At 32.8% G+C, this 14,484-nt stretch overlaps 2 pseudogenes; one reads left to right on the forward strand and one right to left on the reverse strand.

Annotated features, from left to right (window-relative positions):
• The first annotated feature begins 3,048 nt into the window (after nucleotides 1-3,048).
• LOC121212335 (isoeugenol synthase 1-like) lies at nucleotides 3,049-3,859 on the forward strand (annotated as a pseudogene).
• A 2,557-nt stretch (nucleotides 3,860-6,416) lies between these two features.
• LOC121212507 (ADP-ribosylation factor GTPase-activating protein AGD12-like) lies at nucleotides 6,417-11,376 on the reverse strand (annotated as a pseudogene).
• Between the last annotated feature and the right edge of the window lie 3,108 nt (nucleotides 11,377-14,484).

Consider the following 14,484-nt stretch of genomic DNA (forward strand, 5'->3'; position numbering starts at 1 on the left):
ATGGTCACCACTAACATCACCATGCACATCATCCTGGATAGGATCTGGTGAAGAGTCTAGGGGAACCGGATTCACATCGATCAAGTCACCACTACCTTGTGAATCCACTTTCTCCGTCTTATCAATGTCATCAATGGTCTGATCCTCAATGAAGACAACATCTCTGCTTCTCACGAGTTTCTTCTGAACTGGATCATAGAGTCTATAACCAAACTCACCATCTAGACCATAACCAATAAAAATGCATTGTCGAGCCTTGGCATCCAACTTGGATCTTTCATCCTTTGGAACATGAACAAATGCTTTACAACCGAACACACGTAGGTGATCATATGACACGTCTTTACCAAACCAAACTCTATCTGGCACATCACCTTTCAAAGGAACACTAGGAGACAGATTTATCACATGTGTCACTGTATTCAAAGCTTCAGCCCAAAACGATCTTGGTAACTTTGCATCTGACAACAAACATCTGACTCTCTCAATCAATGTTCGGTTCATTCTTTCAGCTAACCCATTTAACTGTGGAGTCTTTGGTGGTGTTCTCTGATGTCTGATTCCCTGTCGCAGACAATACTCATGAAACGACCCTGTGTACTCGCCACCATTATCAGTACGAATGCACTTCAACTTCTTCCCAGTTTCCCTTTCAACTGATGCTTGAAACTGTTTAAACACCTCAAAGACTTGATTTTTAGACTTCAAAGTGTAAACCCATAGCTTTCTTGAACAATCATCAATGAAAGTCACAAAGTAAAGTGCACCACCATGTGATCTTACTTTTATCGGACCACAAACATCTGAATGGACCAACTCTAGCAACTCTGATTTCCTATGAGGAGGATGGCTTCTAAATGAAACTCTTTTCTGCTTTCCTGCTAGACAATGAGCACAATTCTTCAGTGTAGCATTCTTTAAACCTGAAAGTTGATTCTTCTTCGCTAAACAGTTAAGCCCCTTCTCACTCATGTGACTGAGTCGTTTATGCCACAACTCACTTGAGTTGTCATTCAGTGTCACATTCACCGTCTCTCGAGAAGTCAAAGCTTGCATCAAGTACAAATTTGAGCTCTTCTTTCCTCGAGCCACAACCAAGGAGCCTTTAGTCAGCTTCCACTGCCCTTCACTGAAGGTGTTACAGAATCCCTCATCATCAAGCTTTCCTGCAGAAATCAAATTCAAACGGACATCCGGTGCATGTCTGACATCCTTGAGAGTTAACTTTGTTCCGTTGTTACTTACCAAGCTAACATCTCCCATACCAATAACCGAAACCAAACCATCATTACCCATCTTCAATACCCCAAATCACCAGGAGTATAAGATGTGAAGAATTCCTTCCTCGACGTGACATGAAGTGATGCACCAGTATCAATCACCCAACTAGTCTCGTCGTATGCTAGGTTGACCAAATTCTGATCACAAATAACTAACAAATCTTCACGAGTAACAGTAGTAACACGCTCGGATTTTCATCGTCATTCCGGTCGTGTTTATCACCACCACTTTTGTTCTCTTTCTTCCACTTGAAGCAATATTTCTTGATATGCCTTTCTTACCACAATGATGACACTCAAGATTCTTGTATCTCGATCTTGACTTGCTTCGGCTTTTATCTCTACCCTTTCCATCTTTGTCTCTGTTTCTCCCCCTGTTCTCGATAACCAACACCTCGGACTGTGATGTAGAACCCTGAGATCTTCTTCTAACCTCTTCATTCAACACACCACTCTTAGCCAAATCCAAAGTAATAATACCCTGTGGGGCAGAATTAATGAGTGAGACTCGAAAGGTCTCCCAAGAGTCTGGTAGAGTAGCAAGCAACCAAAGTCCTAAAATCTCGTCATCAAATTTGACACCCATACCAAGCAACTGATTCATCATACTCTGAAATTCACTAACATGGTCAGCTATAGACATTCCTTCTTTATATTTCAGCGCCATCATTTTCTTCAGCAAAATAACTTGTTATTGCCCGACCTCGAAGCATACAAGCTTTCAAGCTTCTCCCACAATGTTCGAGCATGTGTCTCCTGATCAATGTGATTGTAAACATTTTCTTCAACAAATTGCCGAATAAAGCCACACACTTGTTGATGCTCAAATTCCCATTCTTCATCACTTTTCGAATCGGGTTTTTGAGTAGTAAAGACCGGAAGATGCAAAGCCTTCACAAACAACAAGTCCTTCATTTTATTCCGCCAAAGTTGATAATTTGTGCCATTCAACATAATCATCTTGCTCGTATTAATTTCCATAATTATCTGACACAATAACCAAGCTCTGATACCAGTTTGTTGGGAAGAAACCGAACAACCGAAACAAAGCGAAAGCACAACCGGTGTTCTTTCTCTCCTTATAACTCCTGTAAAAATTATGGCAAGCACAATAGCACAAGATATGTTCTCTAGCAACCTTAATCAACCACAAATCAACTAATGCAACCACAACAAAAATAAATAGAGACACCGATATTTTTACGTGGAAAACCCCTTTAAATCAAGGGTAAAAAACCACGGGACTTTAGAGTCCGATAAAGAGCTCCACTATCATCAAATGTTCAACTACAAGATCACAATATCAAGCCTACAACAAGCATTCAACTCCGACAAGGCTAACAACATGTAATCTTTAGCAAAAGAGAGAAAAATGAGAGAACATCACCAAAAACGTAGCTGCTGAAAATGGGTATTTCCGACGCTACAAGACTCGGATGAAAAATCCGACCGTACAAAGTCAAGAACACCTTATCGCCTAGCTGCTGTCCAAAAATCAGCTCAATCGAACCACGGATGGACCTTCGATCGAAGAGTTGATCACTGCTGCACCAAGCTTGAAAACTGATTTTTCTATTCTCTTTCTCTCTATTTTTTTTTTTTTAGCTCTCTGCTAAAATTTTTGCCCCCTCCCGTTAATAAGCCAAAAAGAATTGACTTTTGACAAAACCAAAAGAAAAAGGGAAGGCAAAACATTTGTGCCAGAAAATATGGGTTTCCCACATAGTGGGACCCATACCCAACAAAATTATGGTGAAAATTGTAGAGGTTTGTGCCATCAGAATTCGGAAATGAAGTGGACAGATCAAGAAATGCACTTCCACCATTTGAAGCTTTACTTGGCAACAAAAGGAAGATCAGAAGGCAGTTGAGGAAGATGGAATCTCATTCACTTACGTAGCTGGAAATTCATTTGCAGCCTATTTTGTTGACATCATTCTTCATCCTCATCAGAATCCTTCAGAAGTTGTGGTTTATGGAAGTGGGGAAGCCAAGGGTAAGCTTAGCTAAATTTAGAATTTTAAAACAGATAAAGAGTTTAGAAAATTAACAAATTCATGCATGTTATGCATGCAGTTGTATTCAACTATGAGGAAGATGTAGCAACCTATACCGTAAAAGCAGCGACAGATCCAAGGGTAGCCAATCGTGTAATCATATATAGACCGCCAGGAAATATTGCTTCTCAGTTGGAACTCATTTCTGCATGGGAGAAAAAGGCTGGCCGGACTTTGAAAAGAGTTTATGTTCCTGAGGAGGAGCTCGTGAAGCTCTCTGAGAGTAAGCCCGCCTTCGTTTCATTTTCGTTTCATATTATATAATATTATGATGTAATTTATTTGTATACATAATATTGTGTTTAGCCTTGTCTTTCCCGGACAACATTCCGGTGGCGGTTTTACACAACATATTCGTAAAAGGAGAACAAATGAGGTATGAAGTGACGGAAGACGATTTGGAGGCCTCCAAGCTTTATCCTGACTATAATTATACTTCCATTGATAAGTATCTTGATGTATGCTTGGTTGACCCTCCTAAACCCAAATTAGCTGCTTTCGCTTGATCCCCGCCTACGCATATGTATTCTCATTTTGGAATGACAAAGATAGGTTGTTCCATGGTCGGTCTGGTTGAATTTGGATGTCTCATGGCGGTGTCGTTTTGTTCTTTCTCATGGAGAAATCATCTAATTATTTCTCCGGCTTTCCATGAACGTGTTGTTAAGACCGGGTGAAAGTGCAATAAAGCCTGACGTTTTATTGAGTTTGATGTTAGGGATTATGAATGGACTTTACCCTGTTGGTTTGATTTACACTATGATAAAGATGTGTATGCTTGTTGACTTTTAAAATATTTTAAATAAAATTTCATTTTGATTGAGATATAATATTAATTCTAGTTAAATTTGCAAGTGCTGTTGAGTCTTTTCCAAAGTAATATATGTATGGTAGTGGATATCCGCAATACCAATTGGCGCCTATCATTTCCATATCTGCAATACGATAATATTAAACTCTTTTAAAAACAGTAGACAAGTCCACATACATCATCTAATTATAATTATAGTTTGAAGTTAATAACTTAATTCAAATTTTAGATAAAAGGAAGGAACATAATGTTATTGGTCAAATTATGTTTTTATCCTTATATTATATTTAATTTGAAGACTTAAACATCATACTTTAATTTAATATAATCTATTCTTCCTCTTCCCACCACTATTATTATTATTGATGTTATGCTCAATCAAAATCAGTACATCTTTATAGAATTCCAAAATTTCCTCCACCATTTAAAATGTAAAATTATGATTATTAGAATAATTATTTTTCATTAATTTATCGTTTAATAAAAATCCAATTCAATCTCATAATTTGGATTTTTTTTTTAAATCACAATCGTTTATTAACAAATTATTTTAAATATTTAGTACATTATTAGTTGAGTTTTTAGACTCATAAGTAGGTTAGACAATTGACAAGTGCCATATAGAGATATAGTAAATATTAAAAAATAAATATTTCTTTTAAAAAAGACACGTGATAATTTTTAAAGTTACTTGTGAAATAATAAAAATATTTATCAATACACTAAATACTAACCCTAATATTAATAATATTAAATAGTCAAATTATATCAAATTAAATTATATATAGACTAAATCCTCGTTATAGAAATAAAATAAATATTAAACTTAATTTTGTTTGGGTTCATTCACTTTAGATACATAAAAATAATCTAAATTCAGAAATTGTCATTATTGCAACGCAATCAAGCTAATATTATAAAGTAGTGTTTGGAAAGCCGCATATTTATTAAATTTTATGTAATTGTTTATTAATTATAGACATGTTGAGTAACCATTATAATTAGTAGGTCTCATCAATTTGAGCGTAATTGAAGCATCTCAATTATACTTTCCAATTCTTAGAGGGAGGGTGAGTAATTACACCCTAATCCAATTTTTAAAAAAATATATTTTTATACGGGTTATAAAAATTATATTAGAAGCATGAGCATGTATGAGTGTTTGGGATGGTTATAAAAAAAAATTTATGTTATAAATCCTAAAAATATATATAAAATAATTTTTATGTTTTATAAGGGTATAACAAAAATTTATATTATTTAAATCCTAAAAAATTGGCTAAAATTTTATTTACTTATAAAAAGTTATTGGTTACGAAGCATTATCGGAGTTTACCTATCAAACATACATAAATTTCAAATATTTCGTATTATATAATATTCAGGTCAGAACCAATTAAATTCATACATACTATCCCTTATTCAAGCCTTCGAGACCCAAAATACGCATTAAAAACAAGTCGGGACTAATTTGAAAACTCAAGGAATTTTTCGAAAAAATATTAAAAATTTTCAAAAGTGTAGCGTTCATTCTACATGTAAATAAATAGTAATAAAAAGATTTAAAAAAACATATTTATTATTACGCTAAGAATCAAGATAAATATTTTAAAATTCAAAAAATTAGATATTAAAATAATCAAATTAAAATATAAAAATTATATCATAAACTTCCATATAGTAACAAATTCTAATAGTAAAAATTTACTAAAACCACCCACATTTTAGAAAACCCGGGAGAATGGTTAGTGTATAACTTTTGCATTTAGAAAACTTCCAAAATTTCCTCTTTTCACATAGATAAATAAATACAGTTGAATCGAATCTACAAACTGAATTCAAATAATATCTTGTATTTGGCAATGCATAAGTTATTATGATATATCATCAATAATTAATAAATATATTTATTATATTCTTTTTTCATATAACATCCAATGGCTCATTGACAATTTATAAATTTATGCACAAATATAAATTCATAAAGTTAACAACCACAATAACAAATTTACAAATTTACTCAACTATTTATTCTCGCACAAACCTTTCATTTATTTCTAATAATTTCCTTTACTATTGCTTTTTTTTATTTTCGCAAAAAGTATAGGTTATTTTCAAAATACACATAAATCACAAGAAGTCATGGTGGCTTTAATGCTTATTTTAATTTCTTTTTTACTTTAAACAAATAAATAAGGGCAATTTAGAAGGAAAAAAAAATGATTGCAGTAGCCACCATTCCAGCCTAGAGAATAGAAGCCTTTCAGCTAAACAACGAGCTAGAAGTAATTCATAAAGAATAAAATGAATAAATACAAATAAATAAGTCAAGGTTCATTTCCTTCAACTCCAACAAAACAAGCAATACTAAAGAATGTATTTGATGGAGAAATATAGTTATTGGTCAAGAGGCAGCCATTCTAGTTGTAGATAAATTTCTCCACATTCAACATTTTGGAGCTTGAGTGACACTTGCTGTTCACCTTTCCATCAATGATGTTCACGATGCTGTCCTCTATAAGCGCATTATCCTGGGACTTTAGCCATTTCCCTATCTGCATATTGAGAACATTTCCGGGTCCCCATATACCATTGCAGATGTTATCAATGGCTGTATATCGATCTCTGCTTCTCCCATGATGTCGTCTGCAGAGAATGTGTCATAATCGTATACTTGCTGCAATGTGGAATTTTTAACCTATTATAATTATGCATAAGATGGCAGCAATGCACATCATCTTTATCATAATACCGAGATTGAAGCCATGAACACGCTCATCCACATGCCTAATCATTATTAGGATATCAAACATACAGGAAGAGAGGCTGGAAAACATACATTTACTTAAAGCATGCAAAGCCAAATACATATGACACTATCCAAATCAGCCACATCACCATTACAGAACTTCATAAATAGGTAGAACCAAATTCTAAAATATTGCACGCATAGAAATGGTAATGGTCCTTTAAGAAATATTAAATTTTTGCAACTACAAACTTTCTCCTTTTTTGTTTTTTGGGAAAACGACAACAAAGATACTTAGAAACTTATATTTGGAAGAAAACTACACTCACCAACTTCACGGGCCCAAAATTTTGAGGAACGGACAGCATGAGTTCCTCATTCCAAACTGGATTCAGGTTGCTCTTTATTACAGCCGTCTGAATAGTCTAACAAGACCAAGTACCCAAAGTTGTGTCATTAGTAAAAGAAATAGCATCAATCAAAGTAACTAATCCTATTAACGAACACATAAATATGTCGAGCATATCCAAAAGGGACATGCTTGTAGCACCAATTAAAAGGAAGAAAAATATATAGATTACAACAAGAGCTTTAATAGAAAGAGGTATGAAGTCCAAATCACCATCCAACCCAATGGTAATAACAACTTCATCCACTTGCAGAACTGGTACTGATGTAATCTACAAGCATAGATGCCCATAAATCCATGTATGCACATACAGAGAGAAAGAGAGAGAAAGTATAACATAATTTGTAAAGGTCCACAACATGAGATTGTCACAAGACAGCAACAATTATAGCCTTGGCAGAATTTGTGTTTCAGTAATGAGTAAAAGCCAAAGATGTGAAGCAACTAACCTGCTTCCCAAGCGTCAAGACAACATAAGGATCACTTGTCAGCATATCCGGATGGCTAAATTTATGCCTTTTACCACTTTGACCTTCAGTAACCCATATATTCTACCACGGTTTCCTGTTACAACTCTTACGTCAAACAGGATTGAAGTTATAATTGACTTGATTTTTGTCAGTAAACAGTCACAACCTGCAACACTCAACACGGACCTTTTCCAGATTTTACTGGTAGACTTTCCAAAATAGTAAACAAGAAGCACATAAAAATATGCACCTTCAATTATTATGGATCTCTACAAATAAACTGAATGCAAAATTAACCTATAAAGAGCATGCAATACAAACATCCCATGTTCAGCTCAAGTTATTGACAAGTGACTATATTATCTCTTTACATCACTAGTAGCATGATCTTCCATATGGTTCCTGAGACAATGAAGCAGATTGGAGGAAACAAAGACCAAATGAATTACCGGTTCCTTTGATGACTTTATACGGAAACTATCCAAAATCTTAGTAGAAAAGCTTGATTGAATAGAAGCAGAACTCTTTCTTGATGTGATCCGCAAGCTAGATTTCAAAAATTCTTGAAGTTCATACTTGGATCTACAAGAAGATTTGAAACAAGTAATTACTATGCAATCTAAACAAAGGTAATCTGTCAAATCTACTCTTTGCTTCCAGAAAAAAACACAGAGAGAGCAATTAATAAGTTGAATGGTTGATCATGGAAGTTTAAGCGCCGAGTTTCTATCTAAATCCAGTTAAAAAAGAACATGAACAGAAAAAATAGGTTTAGAACACGATAGTATCCAAGAGAAATGACAAAGAAATGCTCAAGTTGAGAGATCTGTATTGGTCTGAACTCTAACCTGATAAATCTGCTCCGCTCACCATGAGTACTATCTGGGCCAGGCTTTGAATAACCTTCAGGTATATAGGCCTCATAGATTGCATTAGCAGAGGAATTTCCTCCAACTTCAATCATGGCATCAATGTCTTCATCAGACCAGTCATCCAATTGCACAGATAAAACCTGAAATCATCAGAAAGTTTTAAAAAAAAATAGAGTGATGAATAAAAGAAACACTATACAAACAACAAGACAAGGAAAATAAAATTTCGAAGTATCATATAATATTATGTAAGTGGAATTGCAAGCATGATATAGGCATCAATCACAAGAATCCAAAGTTAAAAGATTCTACACTAAAAACATAAACATGAGAAAGACTTCAGTTAAACATATGAAAGATTTAACCGGTATGTATTATTATCATAAAAACCAACCAATAAGTACAGTTCACAGATAAACGGTGTTGTGCCATGTATCAGCTCTGCAGGTCAATCTGTAGCATCCCGCAAGCTTTTAAGGAAACACAATAAAAAGAAAATAGAATTATTTTTAACATCTAAAAGAAATTGATCCTCAACATATTTTATTGAACCAGATTTTTTTTTTTTTTTGAGGGGGGGAATTAAATTGTAATTTTTACGTTAGCAAAAATGCAATTTCACCATTTTAATAGCCTATATCTTTATAAATTTTAAAGGATTAAATCAAATTTTATATTTTTAAGGGGGGCAAAGTACAATGTTACCTTTACTAATTTAAAATCTTAAAAATTTAAAGGGCCTAAATGAAAAAAAAATCATTTTAGGGGCTGGGCACCTGTCACCCCCTAGTTTCGCCCTTGAGACAGGGAAGCATTTCAGAAATATATGTGAATTAACACAAACATCCATTCTGGATCAATCAATAGTTATTTTAAACAGGCTAGCAGCTAGAATCATTAGTTCACATATTAATTGTTTAAATTTGTTTTCCTTATCTTTAGTTATATCATAAACATTTCATTTATCAATTGTGTAAAAACCACAGCTATACAGCTGGTTCTTTTGTCAAACTACACACCTATTACCCAATATTTTGATCTTCTAATGGTGTTGATTAATTTAATGATACTAAGATTCCATGCCAAAAATCAGATAAAGTGTTTCCTACGATTATTTATATAACATGTACACTGCAAAGAGCAAACATAAAATCTTTTATATATTCCCTAAAAGTCAAGGTTCCATGAATAAAAATAATTAAATGCTGCCTGAAGTACTTACCTTGGAGATGCGAGCACCAAGATTTCTGTGCACACCACAGCATTTCAAGCATATGAAGACGCCAATATTTGCTGATCTGATAATGCAATTGTCAAGTCTTTTATACAAATAAATACAAATGCTTGATATTACAGTGTTTTATGTGGTTAGGTTCTAAGTTTGCATAAATTCATACTTCAAAGGTGACACTCTATCGCCCTATACATAGGAATAGAAATGAATAGGGAAATCTAGATATGTTGTCTGTTAATACTTACGCCCACTTTGGATCCGGAGCACCACAGTCAGCACAAATGCGGTTATCAGTTTGATTCATTAAGTTCTTCAATCTTCCATTAGCTGCAGAGCAAGAGCACATTTTTCACAAAATTCAATAAATTAATGTATTAGAAAATCAACACATATAAGGAGGCAAAAATTATTGTCCAGGAAAAGGTATGCAAGTATGCTGATTATGGTTAAATTCACCAAACTGAAGTATCTCTAGCCTCTTGGACTGAATACAAAACCTAAAGTGAACTGTTTGGCATTTTATGTTTGATCATGGTGCAAAACCAGATTAAAAGTGTGTATTTCATGGCAAATCCATTGTCTTCAAGATTGGTTGAAACAAGGAGGAGAAAAGAAAAGAAATGAATGGCATGCAGGATGTGAACTCATCCCTTCATTCTCGAGCACCATGTTAAATATTAGGCATTTATATACACAAACTTTACATTTTGTAGAGAAGAAAAAAAGCTGACAAATGAATTCTACAAAGACAAATCCAAAAGATTAGCTCTCTCTTTAACACAGGCGTTAAATTCTTTCCACCTTAATTTATTCAACTGAAATGCGCAGGCCAACTACGAAACAATGCTAAGACCTAATGCAATTACCTCGAGAAAAGTTTGAGCCTGTGCGCAAATGTCCTACTAATTAGAAATTGGGCATGTCATTTGGCAGAGTAGTAAATTTTATTAGAGAAATGATTCCCCCACCTATATTTCCCTCTTAAATTTTGCATGGATCTCTATCTGAAGGTCATTTCCAAATCATTGTATAGAACAGACTGACTATGAGCACCATTTATTGATGTTTAATATTAGCATACCTGAGGTAATCCTCTGAACTCGACTCATTGCTCTGTAACCAACCCACAATCATCCAACAAGCAGGCTTGAAAAATCTGACTAAACAGAAACCAATCAGTGTCAATACTTTTCTCTCTTCTTTTCGTCTTCTTATTTCTCACTAAAGAGAATTGAAACACCATAATAACAACCACAACAATAAAAATGAAATCAATTATTTCAAACAAGGTGCTACAATCAAAAGCAGGAAACAGAGAATTGAAATTATGGAAATACTTCAAATGGAATATCCTGAAACAGCAATACAATAAAATATCTAGAAAAACAAAAGTTTTTAAAATCAAATATCAGCTAAAACTTGTAAAGTGTTAAAAGTCCAATAATACCAAAATCCCAAAGTTTGTTGATCATTACCAGCAGCAGCAAGGATACTATGAAAAAGATAGCCAAAGCCAACCAACAATTGAAATTTCAAAATGAAATCAAAAGATCTAAAACAGGAGTTTGGAAATTTAGAAAACTGAAAAGTCTCAAGATACCCAAAGACAGACTGGCTAAGAGTGGGAGACAAAATGATATATAAAAAAACAGAATGAGAACGACAAGTTATCTTTCTTTTTCAATAAGAAATTTCATTCAAACAAGAAACGTACATCAGAAAAGTCGGCTCGACAAGCAAAATTGACAAAGTCGCCACGAAACGGCACAAACATATAAATTGCTTAGCCCGCAGATCAGACAACAACACGAACCACGTACAACGATAAGTTTTTACTTTCTAAGCCAAAAGGTGATGACAAGTATGGAAGGAATCAAAGTTTATATGTTTAATAAATATAAGAATTATTCTTTTCTATATTCAATGAAGAAAGTTTTTATATTCAGTAAAGACGTTGATGAGAATAATTGACGAATCTTCCTTTTATTGATTCTTTAATGGAATCTACACTTATATTAAGCTTCCGTACTCCTAGACTCTAAAAACGGGCTCATTAATCTGGGTAACTTTAACTTTGGGCCAATAGGTTTTGAACTTCGACTCCAAATTAAAACCGTCAACTTTTTTCATCCAAACAATACTCAATTAAATATGAATTGTTGTAAGTAGATTCACATTTCACAAATGGATGTTGATATTACTTCCTGATTTCGTAATCTCTAAAGAATTTATAGGTTGCTTTGATTCCCTGATTTATGCTATGATAATTGAGATCTTATAAATTATTGTATCAAAGTCGAATTATTGTTTCATTTTTTTTACTTTTCTCTCTTGTTTTTACTCTAATTTCATAATTTAATAATACGTCGCTTAAAGATTTTTTGTTAGAATCAAATTTCATTTCTCTTTGCTTCAAATAATCTTAAATTATATCTCACAATTTGCTTTATACTATTTCTTATCTTCATTCTCAAATATATTATTATAATTATGTTTCTATAAATTATGCATTAGATTTTAGTCAATTTTTCCTTCATTTATTTCCAAAGATGATTATATATGTAATGCATTTTAAAAAATTTGTCAGAATTCGTATCATATTGATGTCCTAGTAAATACAATTTTGAGTACGAATATTGGTTAGCATGAAATATTTATAAATTAAAAAAATCAATATCCTCCATGGATTTCCACTATGTAGATTTCCATGAGATAATTACCACATAAATTATGAATTATGGTTTAAATAAATTAGATTAAGCTTGCCTATATATATACTTACACATGAGTGGGATTGAGAATGGTAAATGGAAAACTTCATTTCATCTTCTTCCACCGTCGAAGGGGGAAAGAACATCAATAGATAAATAAGACCCAATCATTAGATCATGGATATTGTTAAGGTTTTGCTTAGTTTACCATTGTTAGTCTTTAGAAATGAATTTTAAGCATGAAAGGTAATTGTAAGTAAATGCCTATGTATGAAAATATGATTATACATGTGATTGATGATGATATTTGAAATTTGTGTAATGTTAATGATAAGTCAAGAATGGTGAAAGATAAAAGCGCTATTTATTGAATTAATGTGACTAATGATGATATATGAAATTTGGGTAATGTTAATGATAAGCCAAGACTAGTGAAAGATAAAAGGCCTTATATATTGAATTAATGATTAATTTTCTATAAAACTTTTAAGACTTTTGGAAACGATAGATTATGTTTGATTGAGCAATGTCTCGTAAATTTGGTAAAAGGTTTAAGACACGTTTGGCATACCTATAGAGATTACTAGTGCAAATACGAGTTATGTGGAGATTTAGATAGTGATTATGTTACCTTGGCTTAATATTTCAATGTGGGCCAAATGAATGTTCTCTTTAGAGAACCTTGGATGTGTGGGTTGGAACATTCTTAGTGTATCAGCCTATTTATTAGTGGTGTTAAAAACAGTAGTTTTGAGGCCACAAATCCAACGAGTAAGTTTGTAAATGTTATGGTTTAATATTTATGAGTCAAATATGGTATTAATATAAATTTTGAATTGGCAATTTATGCTATTTGAATGAATAATTAGGTTCAAGTGGCATGACTCTAAAGTCAAGTGGTTTTAGAAAAAAAAGTATCGAGACCTCATTTCTATAAACTGAGCTGTAATGGAATGTTATTAAGATTGTATTAAAGTTTCATTAAGAAATTTTAATGTTTAGATAATTAATTAAAAAGGATTAAATTGTAAAAGTTGCTAAAGTTTATTTCTATTAATTAAATGGGTCAAATGGTTGTGAAAAGGTGAATTGTTCGACTAAATTGGTAATTATACCTTATGTCTTGATGATGGACAGTTTTGGACATTTAGATTATTTTAAAGGTTAATTTTAATGGATAAAATTGTAATTAAACTAAATAATAAGTAAAACAAATAAAAGAAAAGAAAACGTTAGTATCATCTTCCTTTGGTTTAGTAGCAGCCGAAATCACCATGGTTTTAAGTTTCAGAATCGGCCAAGCTTCTATTTCATGCATGTAAGGGGATTTTAACTCCGTTTTAATTATTTTATGTTTTTGACTTCGTATTAGCTTAATCCCGGGGGTCAATTTGTTAATTTGTCAAATGTTACGGAATGTGCCATTGATGAATTTAAGATATTTTGAAAGTTTATGGTAGAATCTTAAGCTTAGTTGCTAGCTAGGACTATTTTGTAAATTAGTTTTTAGTAATTTAATGTTTAAGGACTAAAATGAGAAATTAGTAAAATTACAAGGACTTGCTATAAATTAACAGTAAATATGGGCTCTAGTAGGGTTCCAAACAATTCGGCTAAACATGGGATTGAATAAAAATGGTTAATTTACATGTTTTGGGCTTAGGAACTAAATTGTATAAAAGTAAAACGTTGGGGGCAAATTTTTAAAATATCAAAAAAGACTTAATTACATAAAATGAATTGATTTTTCTGTTAGATTTAGTGAATTGAAAGGAATTATTATTTTAGATCAAGAACGAGTAGAAAGTCGAAGAGAAGAGAAAATTACCGAATAGTTCCTGTACTTAGTCAATGCTGCAATTTAGCCTGGTAAGTTCGTATAAATTGTAAT

The sequence above is a fragment of the Gossypium hirsutum genome, chromosome A13 (assembly GCF_007990345.1).
Source record: "Gossypium hirsutum isolate 1008001.06 chromosome A13, Gossypium_hirsutum_v2.1, whole genome shotgun sequence".
NCBI classification, from domain to species: Eukaryota; Viridiplantae; Streptophyta; class Magnoliopsida; order Malvales; family Malvaceae; genus Gossypium; species Gossypium hirsutum.